The sequence below is a fragment of the Vicugna pacos genome, chromosome 13 (assembly GCF_048564905.1).
Source record: "Vicugna pacos chromosome 13, VicPac4, whole genome shotgun sequence".
In the NCBI taxonomy this organism is placed as follows: Eukaryota; Metazoa; Chordata; class Mammalia; order Artiodactyla; family Camelidae; genus Vicugna; species Vicugna pacos.
In genome coordinates this window covers 54,267,913-54,285,012 of record NC_132999.1, presented here as the reverse complement: position 1 = coordinate 54,285,012, position 17,100 = coordinate 54,267,913, and the positions used below count along the sequence as shown (strand labels likewise).

The window sequence follows — 17,100 nt, the reverse complement described above, 5'->3', positions numbered from 1 at the left end:
TGAGACTCTGCTGAGCCTAGCGTGGAGTCCAAGGGTGGAACAAGGCTGATGTTCTCGGGAAGGGCTGGCCTGATGGAGAGGCGGGGATGGGGACTCCCGGGAACTGAGCTTGGTTGTCTGCCCCTGGCCTTGATTCCTGGGCCAGAGCTGGGTGGAGAGAAGCATCTTCAAGGCCACAATCTGTCCCTGGGGCATCGCCATCTGCTGCAGATGACATCTGCCACTCCTATCCTCATGCTCTTCTCTTTGAACTCCTGACTCAGCGAGCACCAGTCCAAAAAGCAGAACTAGCTATTTTTTGCATCAAAAGAAAAAAAAGTCAGGCAATACACTGGCTGAACTCCTTCCTGACCCTGAAACTCTAACTCCTTGTACTTAACCCCTTGCTCTTTCCTTATTCTCTTTGCTCCCTTCTCTTCTAGACTGCTAAATTGTAGCCTCCACCACCTTTTCTGGTGAAGATCTTCCAGTGAAAGGGTGGTTCTGCAGCCACGGAGACTGGAATAGTGCCCGGCATGAGGAAGGGTCTCCATAAGTGTCAGCTAATAGGAACTGAATCCAAAACCCCATGCCCCATGTCCTGATGTGGACATTTTCCCAGCACATCTGAGATGATGGCTGTTTGTTCCTTCACTCATTCAACCAATATTCATTCAGCACCTGCTGGGAACTAGAACTTCTGCTGGGGACGGGGGCTCTAGGGACAAATAAGATGGTGGGGCGCGGTCCTTATGAAGATGACATACTCGTAGACCCTAATATCTGAGTGACTAACTCAGCTGTCATCACAGAGCTTTCTCTGATCATTGAACATAAAATGACATTCAGTCCCCTTGCAGGTTTTCTCTTTCTTCCCAGTACTTACCATCCCAGGGCATATTATGTACTTGTTTGCTTTTCAACCTGTCAGTCTTCCCACACAAAAATATATGGTCTTTGAGGGTAATTTGTCCATGGCGTTCACTGCTGAGTCCCCACAACTATGCCTAGCACACAGTAGGTGTTCAACATATATATGCCAAAACAGTTTGTTCAATTGACTCTACAATCCCCTAGAAGAATTTCCTAGTAAAAATCTCCAGGGAATGAATGAGTTGAGGAGGACTCCAGAGGGTCCTAACAACAGATGACAGCCATCCAGGGCTGTTTACAAAGCAGGGAGGAGCAGCGGGGCAAACCTGGGCTCTCAACTCTCAGAGTCCGGATTTCCTCTTTGTAAAGTAGAAATACTGATGCCTGCCTTTGGGGACTGTTGTGACCATTGGATAAGGGAATGTGTGTGAATCCCACCACCTGGGACCTGATACTTAGCAGGTGCTCCATGCCTGGGGGCTGAGCACTATTGTTTCTTTATTACTGGAGCTTCTCAATTCCATGAGGACGACGTTATTATTATTCTCATTTAACCGACAAGGAAAGCCCAGCTTGCAGAGGCTTAGACATTTGCTCATGGTGGCCCAGGCTGGACCAGAACCCCCTAAAAAGACAGAATCCCCAAAAGAGTACCTTCCCTGTCACCCCACGGCAGCCAGCTCTGGCTAGAAAGCACACCTTGTAGGTCCTCATAATTCTTCCCCCGCCTTCACTTTGAAGTTCCCTGTTTTCAGTGCGTCACCCCACCCATCACCGTGGGAAGAGAAGAGCTTGGAGAGAAGCGAGTCTGAGGGGAGGAGTGTGAATTTTGTCAGTAGGTGAAAAGCAAATTTCCCTCTTGTCAACCTCCTCGGACCATTCTGCAATTTCCCCTAGTGTCTCCCCCAAGTTTCCCCATTGTCTCCATTTCCCTAAGCCCTTGGGACACCCCCCCCCCCACTTCCAGAGTCTAAGCTGAGAAGGATTCTGGTCCCGTCAGGTGGGATGAACCACAAGACTTATTAGCATAAGCAAATCAGGACATTTCTTATGATTGAGAGGTCCTCGGAACTCTGACTAGACTATAAAGACAACCAGTAATTGAACTTCCTAAAAATAATTGTAATTTGAAAAGTATTATGACAGTGTTAGGATTCATTGAGCATCTCCTTGGTCCTGGGCAGTGTGGGAAGCAATTTACAAATACCAACAACAGCTGGAAAGTCAGATATTATTATTCCCATTTTATAGATGACAAAATTGAGGCTCAGGGAGATGAATGGTCTTGTCAGAGGTCATGTAGCTACTAAGTGATGAAGGCCCAAGATTTAAACCCAGACTTGCATGACTTCAAAGCTCATGCTTTGGTTACACAAAAATAATGGGTGGAGGAGAGGGCGAGTAATGTGCCTTATGACACCTATTGTAGCAAAACTTGGAAGAAAATTTGAAACATCCTAAAAAACACAAAAATCAGTGGATGGTTATATGAATTATATCTAGTGAGTGTAGCCAGTAGAATATTTTGCAGTTATTGAAAAACATGCATAGAATATGATGACACAGAAAAGTACTTAAGATAAATGGAAAATGTAGGATAAGAAATGTATATCCATGGAGAGCATAATTTAAAATGTATGCCCACTACATAAATATGCATGTGAAGCATAAATAAGCATGTGCAAAAGGCTGAAAGGAAATATATAAACATGATCACAACCGTGTGGTGGAATTTGGAGGAATTTTCCCCCCTCTGGTTACTAATCATTCTGCAATGTGGTTAAATTACTTTGCAATTTACAAACTTAAAAAAAATTCTAAAACAGTCTTCTCTGAAGTCCCGTAGCTTTGCAACAGAGCCCACAAACCAGCGTGCATTGTTTTAAATTGCTAACCAAATAGATGACTTTCCTTTACCAACTGCTCCAAACCTGGAGACCCCCTTGCTTCCGAATTATAGCCCTTCCTGCACACGTTCCTGGCCAAGAAAGCACTGGGTATTATCCTCACCCACTTCTTTGTCTGTCTGCTAAAGCCATGCTTCAGTCTAGAGTTGCTCTGTTCAATATGATATCCATGTGGATATTCAAATTTAAATTCATTTAAATAAATGCAAAATTGAGTTCTTCAGTCCCACTAATCATATCCCAAGTGCTCAACAGCCACACAGCTAGTGGTTACTGTAGTGGACAGCACAGATCTAGAATGTTCCTAGCCTAGCAGAGAGGTCTATTAGAAAGCACTGCCCTGGCATCTAGACTGAAGACAACTTCTTGAACTCTAGAGGAAGGATTTCCCAACCACTCGTTGTCCACGGACTGACCGGACAATGACTTTTCCATCCTAACATTTTATTCTCTCATCTTGTCTCTACCCTCCAGAGAGCTCAAGGGTCAGGGAAAATTAAAGATGGCCCCTCCCTACTAAAAAGCAGGGACCCTCCCAATTATCGTTAGTCAAAAGTGCTTCACAGAGTGAAGATTGATCGGGCAGCGGGGGTGAATCAGGAGAGTTAATTAGAGTTCTGTTTTTTTATTATAAATGTTAACAACAGAAGTCATTTATTGATGTCTACCATCTCCATTCATCCTCACAACCCTGCAAGGTCAGTTTTACTCCACTATATACTAAGATGAAGACACTGAGGCTCAAAGAAGTAAAGAAACATGCCCAATTCATGAGCCAGAATCCATACCTTCAGACACCAAAGCTCATGCTCTGCCTCATGGTGGGGCAGATTCCAAACTTCATGGAAGGATCTGATTGGCCGGGTTGGGTAACAAGCCTATCCCAGGACCAATCATGTTGGAAGTAAAGATTGACCAGGCCTAAGTCTCTGTTCACCACCCGACCAGCAGGGGAAGTGACTGATGGTCCCATTAGAACCATCTAAGATCAGGGAAAGGAAATTTCCATATAAGAGAAAGGAAGGAGGATCCCAAAACAGTGGCGTTCACTTCAGCTTCATCACTGTCATTCGCACCGGGCCCACCCACAGGCTGATCTCATTAGTTTTCAAAATTATCTCAATGAGAACAATAATAACAATAAACACTACCTTTTGTTGAGAACCTAGGTACCATGGCATGTGTTGTGTTTTTTTCCCCATGCAGTATTGTTGATCCTCATGCATGTACATGTTGTTTTTCAATAATGTTGGGTTTGTTTTCTTACTTTGGGTAGAAATATCAGATCTTGTTTCCCAGACACTCAGTCTTGACCTTCTTAGGCTCTCCATGGTCTGTTTCCCACAGCTGGGCCACCCCCTGAATTATGCGCCAGACTAATTCAAGTCATCCATGTATTAAACATCAAATTCTTTGCCCTCAAGCCTACACTCTCTCTTTGGGAGTTAAATGAATACGACATTCACACACAGGATTCCTCATTAGGTTGAGCGCCAAGGGGCCAATTCTAAAACAGAACTTAGTCTGCGTAGCCCAGCCTGGGGACTGGACAGTTGATCGGAGGCTGGACCGGATACCCTCCAGAGGGCCCTGGAGAGCTGAGAGGTCTGTGTTCCAATGGTCAGGGGAGAAGGAGGAATGTTCCCGGGCCATGGCTTCTCCTTGGATTGAATCCAGCCTACACAAGAGCTGCTTGGGGCCCAAGTTGTCTAAGTAAACACTGATTCCTTGACGAGTTTCCAAAATCAGGAACAGAGCGACTGTTTGGTTTGAACAGGCTGTGCTCTGTAAACCATCGCCTGTATATCACCAGGGCCCCGTGTAAATATTTTAGCTACAGATTGGAAGAACACAACTTTTTTTTGAAGTCCCATCACTTCATTGTTAGACTTATAATGAATTATGTGTTATTTCTATTTTTGGGGAGGTCCAATTCTCTAATTTTATTATAAGCATCTTAGATGTGTCTCTACAGGGACTGTTAGGGTTTGGAGAAAGCCCAATAAATAACGTGCCACTTTTTCCTGCTTGAATTTGGGACACAATTAAGGGAAGACACGAGAATTAAGTAGGTAGAGATGAAAACATCATTTTATTGTCAATAAAGTTTTAGATGTGTCTCTGCTGAGACTGTTAGGGCTTGGGGAAAGCCCAGTAAATAACGTGCCAGTTTTTCCTGCTTGAATTTGGAATAAAATGAAGGGAAGATGCAGGAATCGAGTAAGCAGAGATGAAAACATCATTTTATTGTCAATAAAGCTGATAATGAAAAATTTGGCTTTTGGTGGACGATTAAGGGGTCTCAGAATTAGGCAGACTTAGCCACCCAGTCTGAGATGGCACTGGATTGGAGCAGATGCCTCAGGGGTTGAGCCTGCTTCTGCTGAATTTAAGGCACGGAGGAGCAGAAGATGTGCGTTTTCAGAGAGAAGAAAAGAAGGCGGCACTGAGCTGAGCACGCCCAGTCCCTTCTCACAAACCCACCAATCGGATCCTTACCCCTCCTCCTACCGGAAACAGTAGGAGAGGGAACCAAGAGCCGCTGAGATGTTACTGTCACGGACCTCCTGCCGCATAGAAACTTGAAGCCAGAGAAAAGGAGGTTCACCACAACACACATTTTGATAAAGAATAAGGCAAAGGGAGGGCCTGGTCAAGGACCCTCCCACCCCAGACACAGCCTCTTGGCAGAAAAGATGACTACTGCTTAAATCAAGAAGCAGATCTTGATCCTGAAGAGAACGTTTACCTTCAGGCAGAGTTGCAACAACACTGGTGATGTTCAGGCCACATTCTAGGCAGGAAAACCGAGACTCAAGAGCACCGCTCCCATTATTGTTCCCAATCACCACCGTCCACATCATCTGCCAAGAACACACCACCCATCAAGCGGAAATTGGCATCGTGAATTTCAAACCTGGTCCTCGTTGTGTTTCTTCTCTTCGTTGCATGGCAGGATGGATGTCCCTGGGCCCCACACTCTCTCTGCTCCTTCCCATTTTCAACCCTGGAAGGAGATGAGAAGGCAGATCTTTTATCACAATAAAACCACAAAGATCTATGAGAACCTATTAATATTGGTAAGACAGAAATAGGTCTCTTTAGCCTCAATCATATGGGGCTGTGACTAGGTGGAGCCAGAGGCCCTGGGGGGAGGCAGAGGGTAGAAGATGAAAGAGAGAGATGGTACCAATTCAGAGAGCACAGGAATAGCAAAGGTGTTTTACATCATCCTTTTGAGGATGTTTCTGATTGGCTGGCTATGATGAGATGGGAAATTTCCTGGGAGTGAACTCCACCTGCCTGCCCTTCCAGGGATTGACGGGCATAAGAGAAGAGTTTACTTAAATGGCTTCACCATCCTCAGTAATCAGGGCCCTCTCTACCACGTTCCTCCCTTCTCTTTAATTACCAAGCTTTTGTCTGCAAGATCTTCCTCTCATCTGTCTCGTTCTATTTCCACTGCTCTGTTCATCACCTCTCAATTCAATTATTAGAAAAACTTCTTACTTAGACTTCCTGCCTTCATCATTTCCCTTCTGCACCTACTGTTCATTTCCTACCAGACTGATCTTTCTGGAAAACATATCTGATCTGCTCAAGGACCTTTGTTATTCAAAAATCTTCACTCGTTCCTTGTTGCCTATGAAATGAAGTCCAAGATCTGAGATCCTCAGGCAAGCATTCAACTTATCTCCCACTGTGATCATTCATTCATATAGCCTATACACAAAGACAAGTGTAGCTAAGCAAGTATGGGATGTTGGATCAAAAGGGAAGAGGTTGGGAGTAAACTGGATGAATGGACCAGTTTTGCAAGAAACTGGTGGGAAGGAGAAATTATCTGGTATTTTTAATATTTACTGGGTCTTCCAAAATGTCCAACCAGAGGGGAATGCTGAAGTGATTTACGAAAACTCTGCTTATATTATATACTTGCAGTTTAAAATTACATTTTATAGTTCAAAAATAGGGCAATATAAAAAAATGGGATGTATGCATGCCAAAAAACCCATGGTAGATTTATATAAAATGTAATTATGAAGCCATCTAACAGTAAGATTTTGAAGCATATTTAATGGATGGTAATGTAAAGTAGAATAAATCTATTATTATGATTTCCACGAAGAGAAAAAAGACTAGAATGTATTACAAAAACATACCAATGTGTGGTGGGATTATAGGAGACTCTTCAACCATTCTGTAAACTTTCCTGTATTTTTCAAATGTTCTACAGTAAGCTTGTATTACTTTCATTTTTACAATCGAATAATGTTTTCAAGGTTGGTAATAATATGAGGAAATGCAATTTGTTATAATGTTAAACAAAAAACAAAATTCTAGAGAGGGATCTCAACTGTGTTAAAAATTTATTTTTGCAAAGATGGAAGGAAATATACCCAAATGTTAGCAAAGTTTGTCTTGGACTGTTTTCTTTAATATGCAAGTATTATTTTCATTATAACAGAAAACATTTTATTCAAAATTTTGTCATGACAGTGTATTATATTATTCAGGTTTCTCCAAAGAAACAGAACCAATAGGATGGATTTGTTTGTTTGTTTGTTTGTTTGTTTACTTATTTGTAAGTGATTGAGCTTCAAAATAGTGGAGGCTGGTGAGTCCCAGATGTGCAGTGTGGCCTGGGAGGCTAGAGACCCAGGGAGTTGATGGGGCACATCCAATCCAAAGGCAGTCTGCTGGAGAATTCCCCTTTGCTCAGGGAGGCTGGTCTTTTTGTTCTATTCTGGCTTTCAACTGATTGGACGAAACCCACCAATTATGGAGGGTAGTCTGCTTACTCAAAGATTTAAATGTTAATCTCATCCCCAGTGCCCTCCAAGTTGGCACATAAAATTAACCATCACATGTATTGTACAAAATGGTGAATAGCCAGTATTTTATAATAACTATAAATGGAGTATAACCTTTAAAAATTGTGAATCACTGTATTATACACCTGTAACATATAACATTGTATATCAACTAAACTTCCATTTAAAAATTATGATACTGTAAAATAAATTTTAAAAATAAAAAAAATTATAAAAGCCTCAAAAAAATTAACCATCATAGAATAGACATTATTTTTGCCAAAAACAAAAATTCAACTGAGTCGTATCAATCTTCTAGATCAAATTGTCATGAACAACAAGGGATAAAGAAACATGTTAAAAGACACTATGAGAATGAGATTATCCAACCCAGGACGAGACAGATTAATGGCATAAAAAAGTAGAACAGTGGTAGGTGAAAAGTGGCTTAAAGAGCCTTCTCAGTCAAATGTGATGTGCGGACCTTGTTTGGATCCTGATTTGAATGAACCAATTATAAAGACCATTATGAGAGAATCAGGGAGATCTGAACATTAACTAGAAGTTAGTTCATATTATAAAAGGTTTTTTTAAATGTGTCAATGACATTGTAGTTATATTTTCTAAAACAAAAGTTCTTATTGCTTAGAAATCCATAATGAGGCATTTACAAAAGGGTTTGACATCCAAGCTCTGCTTTAGGATAACCCAGCGTACTGCAGGGAGGTATAGATAAAACACATTGATAATTGTTGGTGCTAAGAGATGGGGGTTCATTATATCATTCTCTCTACTTTTGTTTATGTTTCCACTCAAATGTCCAATTTTTCATCTCTACTTTCAGCCAAAGGGCTGACAACTTGCTGTTTGTTGTAAGCCTCAAGGATAACCTATTCTAACGCTTAGAAATTTTGTATTTTCGGTCTCACATCGCTTGCAAAAGCGTATCAGTGAGAATCTCCCAACTCACAAAATTTTCTAAAACAGTGCTCTCCAGTAGAAATAGAATGCAACCCACATGTGTAATTTACAGTTTTCTAGGCCACATTAGTGAAAGCAAAAGAAACAGGTGAAATCCATGTTAGTAACAATTTACTTTAACTTAATCTATCCAAAATATTATCCTTTCAACGTGTAACATACACATTATTAATGAGAGAGAGAGTTCACATTTTTTCATCCTTCGTCTTTAATATCTGGTATGTATTTTACACATATAGCATATCTTAATTTGGCCTAACCGCATGGTGAATGCTCAACAGCCACATGTGGTTAGTGGCCACCATATTGGGTGGTACAGGCAACCATATTGGGTGGCGCAGGCCTACAGATTGGGCACTCAGGGCTCTGGGATTTTTCTCTAACCTACTTTATACATATTGTCTATTCTTGGGCTGGCTTCTTCATGCTGCAGGAGGACTTCCCACAGAAACCAGAGCAATGTGTTCCTAGTTCACATTCAACAGGACTGAGAACCTGGCAAACATCTTCTAAAGCCTCGCTGACCCCTATTGGTCTAGACTCTACGTCCTGGAACCAGTCATTGGCAAAGGGCATGGGGTTGCCATAATTAGATAGACTAATGAGAGGCGCAGCGCTGTCATCAACCTCCCTGCCCCAGTGTCACAGCTGTCACTCAGTGAGGCAGGGATGTAATGTATTTTGGGGAGCCAAGCCCAAAATTTGTATTAGGGAAGGTGCTAGCGCCCAGGAGTACCATTCAGCCTGCTCAAAATCTTCTCCACCAGTGGGACATCTTTTATGACCTTGGCCACAAAGGAATGGAGTTCACTGATGCAATCTGTTTTCAGGCCAGCCAGTGTGACACTGAGCTGTTGACAAAGAGCCATAAGACATTCCTAGGAAAACAAAACCCCCACATTCCATTTCCTTTCCACACAGTACAGATGTGCCCGCGGGCAGAGCACTTAGCTGTCCTGGTTGTGTTTCTCATTGGTCAAATATGAGATTATATGACAACAGGGTGGTCAATCATTGTTCTTCCTTTTAATGACATTTTACAAGGAAGCCTTATTGTGGGACACGATGGGGCAGCCGGTCAGTGAGCCGGTGACACGCACCTTGGTAAAAGAATTTACAGAAATAAAGTATGGGAACAGAAAGGCGTTTATTAGGTTATGCTGTCATAGACAACAGAGAGCCAGACAGACGACAGGTGCCTGTGTGAGCACCGAGGGCTGGTCACTGTGGTCTTTTACAAGGTCGGGTCACAAGGTACCCGATCAGCTTGTGTGCAAGTCTCTGATTGGTTGTAGGTAAGGTCAGAGGTTTAGGATCTGTGAAGGGCAGTGGGGTTTACGACTCTAATGAGGGACTGAAACAAGCCAGCCTGAGCTATTGTGAGGTTAGGCATTACCTAGGGCTTTTAGTTTGTTAGAGGAAACATGCCCAGTAAAGAATGTCTGAGAGCCCAGAAATGGGGGTCGTGGACTGAGAAGGATGTCAGTTGGCCCAATAAGCCTGACATAAAAAATAAGTAAAATCTTAGTTTCTTTACTCATAGTGAGAACAGGAACCTGGCCTGTCCCTCAGTTGGGCCACTGAGTCATTCTTTTCTAAATTTAACAAACACTTATATTGCATTTATTCTGTTCTAAGTGCCCCAAATGCATGAATTCAATATTTCATTTAAATCCTCCTAATAGCTCTATGAAGTACGCATTATTACAAACCAAAGTTTACATATGATGAGGCAAATTGGGGCCTAGAGAGGCTGAGTAACTTGCCAAAGGTCACACAGCTAGTAAGTCACGGAGTCAAGACAATTCAGCTCCAGAATCCATGTGACTGGCTTGAAGCCACCGGGCTAGATGATCCCTAAGATCTTCTCCAGCCTTCCAGTAACAGCTAGTTTGCTGCTTTCGTGTTTCAGTCTAGTGGAATACAAAATTCGATACAGAATTGCTTTATCCAACCTCCAGAATTCCATGTACGGAGCAAGGGGCAGGAGGTGTAGCAGAGCCATAGGGAGGGCACGTCCCTTCAGATCCTGGAGGAGTCTCAGTTCTCCTTCTCACCCTAGACTGCTTCAAATGAAACCCACTGACTCCAACTTCAGGCTTTTGCCTCTTCACTCCCATCCCGGGACCCCCGAGGGCTGAGCGTGTTTTCCTAGCCTTAAGTCAGGGTTCATGGCCAAAACTGTACATATGTTGTGATATGGTGCTATAATAGGAAAGATATTTGGTCTCCGTCCCTTTCCTCACCTACAACCAATCAGAGCGCCTCAAACTCTTGTCCTGTCCTAAGTGATAAGAGCAATAGGAGCATCTTTCATTCTAATATTTGGTTTTTGTCCCCAGTTTCTGAAATAGCTCAGAGGGATAAAAGTGAAAGGAGGGAGAGTCTTTTGTCACTCCTAACTGGCCCCTTGCAGCCACACCTGAGTTTATGTTAATTATGTGACCTTTGGAAAGCTCCCAAGGGTGGGAGGGGCTGTTGTCAGGGCAACCAACTGTGTGATGACGGGGTTGGAACTTTCAGCACCAACCTTCAACTTCTGGGAAGGGGAGAGGGGCTGGAGATTAAGTTCAGTCACCAATGGCCAATGATTTCATCAGCTGTGCCTTTGGAATGAAGCCCCATGAAAACCATAACCAAGGGGCTGGCCGGAGAGTGTCCAGGTCCGTGAACAGGAACGCACCTGTGTGCTGGGAGGGTGGTACACCTCAAACTCTACAGGAACAGAAACTCCTGTACTCGGGACCCTTCCAGACCTCGTCCTATGTGTCCCTTCATCTGGCTGTTTGTCTTTATCCTTTAAACTATACTTTTATAATAAACTGGTAATCTAGGAAGTAAACCATTATTCCTGAGTTCTGTGAGCCATTCTAGCAAACTATTGAACCCAAGGAAGGGGTGGTGAGAACTCACCACTTATAGCTAGTTGGTCAGAAGTCCTAGAGGACTTGCAGCTGGCATATGATGTAAATTCATAAAGATAGGAAATAGTATAGCGGTTACCAGGGGCTGGGAGAGCGGGAAATGGGGAATTAGTATCTAATGGGTACAGAGTTTCAGCTTGGGATGATGAAAAATTTCTGGAGATGGAGAGCAGTGATGGTTGCACAACAGTGTGAATGTATTTAATGTCACTGAATTGTACACAAAAAATGGATACAATGGTAACATTTTATGTTACAGATGTTTTACCACAATATATTTTTTAAAAGATTATCCTGATCTAATGCATGATCTATTGACTGCATTGTATTCATGGAACCAATTCGCAGCAGTGCAATTCTCAGCTCTGACTTTTCTACCATTTATTCCCCTGTCACATTGAGAAAGCTAAGATCAGAGGTTTTGCTGTCAGACAAACCCGGGGCACACTCCTAATCTGACTTCCTGTTAGCAGTGGGACCAAGAAAAGTCACTTGAAAGTGCCAAATAACATGGTGGGGGTAGAAGAGATGCTGTTTAAGGTACCAACTTACAATGAGTAGTAAATAAGCCCTAGAGATCTAATGCACCATCTAGTGAATATAGACAACAAATTTATATTATAATCATCAACTTGCTAAGAGACCAGAGCTAATTATTTCAACCACTGTAAACAAAGGGTAATTATGTAATGCAACAGAGGTGCTAATTATCACTATGATGATAATCATATTACTATATTACTACATATAAATGTGCCAATACAACGTGTTGTACACCTAAAACTTACACAATGTAATACATCAAAAATATTTTGGTAAAAACAATCCTCATGATCACCACATATAATATAATCTCCCAGTTGTTCCCGTATTCCAGGGAGGAAAAGGGAGGCACAGAGAGGTCAAGTAACTCTGCCAAGGCCACAGAGTCGGCAAGCAGTGGAACCAGGACTGGTGCCCAGACCCAACCAACTTCTCCATTAGACACAAGAAGCACAAGGCATAGGGTTCACAATACTTTCAGGGGCCCACAAATTGTTTTAATGTTCATTTATTTTAAAATCAGGAGAAAAAATGAATATAAGGATAATAATTCTGTAATAATGAATTCAGTCTGGGTTCAATTCCTCTTTATTCCCACATAGTCATTTTTATTCCATCATAGTCATAAAATAGGATATTTAATATTTTTTATGGAAGGAAAGGCCCCAAAGGCACGAGTGCCTGGGGCCCATGAAATCAGGCCCTCTAACTCCAGACCCCCTAGTTCCAGGCCCCTGAACTTAAACTGTTATGGCCCACCTATTCTCCAAACCCCAGTTAACCCACTTCAAGACTGGATATCTACGTGGACTCAGACAAGTCACCCTTTGTGTGCCTCAGATTCCTCCTCTGCAAATGGGAATAGTAGACTGTGGACTTGTCTACAGTCGTGAGGATGCCCTGAGTATACGTGCCCAACACCTTAGCTACGTGCCTGACACTCGGTGAGGGCTCCATGATGATTGGCTGCATCTGACATCATTTCTCGTTGCAGCACAGGGTCTGGAGCATCCAGACCCCACAGGGGCTTCTCTGAGAGGGCCAGCTGGCTGACAGCCTGGGTGGAGCAACACCTCATCAGGCACACCAGAAATTCCACAGCATCTTCACAGCAGCCTCTGGAGAGATGCTGGTATGTTCTTCAACCAACCAGGGGAGATCCACGCTTATAAAAGATTCCAGGCCTCAGCGATAATTTCCTCTTTTCCCACACCCCTCCTCACTCCCCTGGGCCCTTTTCCATCTTAGCTCTGTTTCTTTGAGAAGCAGGACAGAAAGGACTTGGTTTGACACAAGTGGAGAAGAGAGAGCACAGACTTGGAACTTTCAGGAATTGGCTTTGCAGCCCAGCTCTGCCCAAACAAGCCTGGACAAGTCACTCAACCTCTCTGAGCCTGAGAGCCCTCAGCTGGATAATAGCAACACACAAAGTAGGAATAATACTTGTGACCATGATTACTACAATGTAGTGGTAGAAGGGTAAGGGCTTTGGGGTCAGAGTCCTTGGGTTCAAATCATGGCTTCTACCCCTTGATGGTACATGACCTCCCCTCTCCAAGTCTCAGTTTCTCATTTGTGAAATGGGGAATAATAATGGTACTCACCTCAAAGGGTTATTGGGAGGATTAAATAAGATCATTAGATCTAAAGCTCTTTGCAGCACGGGCACACAGCAAGTGTGTGCTTTAAAGGTCAGCAATTGTTGCTTTAACTATAATTGAGCCTCTTCGTGAGCCCTGTAGCATATGGTCCAGATTCCCGCTGCACACAGTAGGTGCTTAATGGATAGCTGTGGAATGAACAGATGGATGGATGGATGAACTAATGTACAGACTCGCCATCACTCTCAATCTGGGACCCTCTTCTTCATGCTGAATCGCCCTTGTCTGACGGCAATAGAAATCTTAGCAGCATCAAGACTTCCAGTTTTCTTTTTTGTTACTGTTATTGTTGTTTTAAATTGAAGTATAGTCCGTTTGCACTGTTGTGTTAATTTCTGGTATACAGCATAGAGATTCAATTACACGTATATACATTCTTTTTCATTATAGGCTATTACAAGGTATTGAATATAGTTCCCTCTGCTATGCAGTAGGACCTTGTTGCTTATCTAGTTTATATACAGTAGTTTGTATTTGCAAAGCCCGAACTCCCAGTTTATCCCTGCACACCCTCCTTTCCCCTGGTAACTATAAGTTTGTTTTCTATGTCTGTGAGTCTGTTTCTATTTTATAAATAAGTTTATCTGTGTCTTTTTTTTTAGATTCTACATGTAAGTGATATCATATGGTATTTTTTTTTCTCTTTCTGACTTATTTCACTTAGTGTGACAATCTCCATGTCCATCCATGTTGATGCAAATGGCATTATTTGATTCCTTTTTATGGCTGAGTATTAGTCCATTGTGTGTGTGTATGTGTATATATGAGTGTAAATATATATATATTTGTGAGAGATATATATATATCTCACAACTTCTTTATCCAGTCATCTGTTGATAGACATTTAAGTTGCTTCCATGTCTTAGCTATTGTAAATATTGCTGTTATGAACACTGGGATGCATGCATCTTTTTAGTTTTTTTTTTTGGGGGGGTCAGGGGAGATAATTAGGTTTATTTATTTAACTACTTAAAAAATTTTTTTGTTTTGTTGTTGGTGGAGGCAGGTAATTAGGTTTATTTATTTAATTGGAGGTACTGGGGATTGAAGCCAAGACCTTGTGCATGCTAAGCATGCACTCTACCACTGAGCTATATCCCCCTTTTGAGAGTGGTGGTGGTGATTAGCTTTATTTATTTATTTACTTATTCATTGGAGGTACTGGGGATTGAACCCAGGACCTTGTGCATGCTAAGCATGCGCTCTAACACTTGAGCTATACCCTCCCCTCCACATGCATCTTTTTGAATTAGAGTTTGCTCTGGATACATGCCCAGGAGTGGGATTGCTGGATCATAGGGTAAGGACTTTCTAGTTTCCTCTTGACTGGATGAGGCGGTTTAAAAATATGTCTGCAACTTTGACACATCCTTTAAAAGGGGGGGCCCTATCTCCCTTCCCCTTGACTATGATCTAAACTTAGTGCCTTGCTTCTAGCAAATAGAATAAAGTGGAAGTGGCAGTGCAGTGCAACTTCTAAGACTAGATCATAAATATCACTGAAGCTTCATCTTGGTCTCCCTCTTGGATCCCTTGATCTGGGGGAAGACAGCTGCCATGCCGTAAGCAATCCCAAGCAGCTCTGTGGAGGGGCTCATGTAATGAGAAACTGAGGCCTCTTGCCAATAGCCACGTGGGTGAGAGGTCAGGGAAGCAGATCCTCTGGCCCCAGTCAAGCCTTCAGATAATGCAGCCCCAGCCAACAGTTTGACTGCAACCTCATCAGAGTCTCTGAGCAAGGACCACCCATCTGAGCCTCTCCCAATTTCCTGACCCACAGAAACGATGAGATAACAAGTGCTGCTTTAAGTAGCTACGTTTGGGGACAATTTGTTACATAGCAATAGATAACCAATACACTTGGTATGAATATTCTTGATAAAAGGTTGAAATGAAGGCTTTTCTAAAAGAAGGACTACCTGACTCATGGAGATGTCCGACTATCCACTCTACACAGTGTTTCAATACTATTCAGAGAGCCTGAATCCCTACTTTACTTGTGGCATTACTATTACTAGCCCATGCCTGCTAACTCCCCCTCTGGAATCTCACATGGCTACATCCTGACATCTGCTGTACACCAGCCATCAGCAAGGTTGACACCACTCAGTCCCTGGCTGGGAAGGAAGAGTCAGGCTCGGTGACAGGCAGGCTTCCCTCCAGTCAGTAGCTCATATTTGGAAGCATCATGTTATCAATTTCAGGAGGGTCCATCTCAGAGAGACTATTTCCTTACTGACAGCTCCCATGTTGTTTTAATAGCAGCTAATCCTTTCCCCTTATTTGGAGGCAACTTCAGTCCTTTCCCTGGCTGGCCAAATCTCAGCACTTGCTGGAGAGAACTCTCAGAGGCCTTTGCATCTGGGAAGTCTCTGCCTAATGTGGAAAAGAGCCTGGAAATAGTGTCTGTGCCTGATCAGATTGAAGACTCAGGGCTGATAAAGACAAGCCAGCTCTTCTTTTGTTACAACGAGGAGGTCAGCAATTGGGCTGTCCTGAGGGTGTGGCCAGTGTGGCTGTGGCAGTCAGGTCCAACAGTCTGACTGAGCACCTGCTACTTGCCAGTCACTATAGACAAGGTCGGGACACAAAGATGAGTAAACAAGGTCCCTGCCCTCAAGGAACTCATGGTCTAGTTGGGAAGACAGGCAAACAAATGAATAATTACAATTTAAAGCAGTAAGTGGGTGTTGATCTCTACACCAGGTGACCTGGAAGCAGAAGAGAGCAAGGGAATGGCTCCTTCCCTGGGGATGGAGAGGTCAGGACAGGTTCAGGGAACACTGAGGAAGTATCATCAGCTGTGAGCCAAGTAGAGGGGAGCACATCCTTAATTCAAAAAAAATTGAGGATAGGGAGGTAATTAGATTTATTTTTATTTATTTAATGGAGGTACTGGGGATTGAACCCAGGACCATGTGCATGCTAGGCATACACTTTACCACTGAGCTACATCGTCTTCCCTGAGGTGGGTAAATCCAGTGTTAAAGAATTTGAAGTTGAGGGCAAGGATTCCTCTGAGTTCTTGGTCCTAACTCCTGAGGGCTGGCGGGATTTACTCTATCCTCTTCCAATCCCTCTTAGAGTCTAGCTGGATCACTAACCACAAAACCAAACCTGAAACTTGAAGGAAGATCTCACAAAAAGACGTAGTAGTAAACTCACCCCTGGATTTTAGCAAGGATCCTGAGATAAAAGTTGAGTGCCAATTTCTTATCAAATGTGGGATCTGCGCACAAGATATTTCCATCTGCATTGCCCTCATGCTTGAACTGTTGTGGTAGCCCCCTCACCAGTCTCCGCATTTCTACTTCCAATTTCTATCCTAAATCCAGGCCCCAATTGGCAGCTACAGTGACCCTTTAAAATTTGCAGATTGGAAAATGTCACTTCCCTATTTACAACCCTTGAAAGGCCT

General features: G+C 42.9%; 1 long non-coding RNA gene across 1 annotated transcript; it reads left to right on the top strand.

The window, feature by feature from the left end:
- The first annotated feature begins 11,096 nt into the window (after positions 1 to 11,096).
- LOC140700964 (uncharacterized) lies at positions 11,097 to 13,209 on the top strand. The gene is made up of 2 exons (XR_012079729.1): positions 11,097 to 11,217; positions 13,016 to 13,209. It is a non-coding gene; the product is annotated as an uncharacterized lncRNA (long non-coding RNA).
- Positions 13,210 to 17,100: the final 3,891 nt, after the last annotated feature.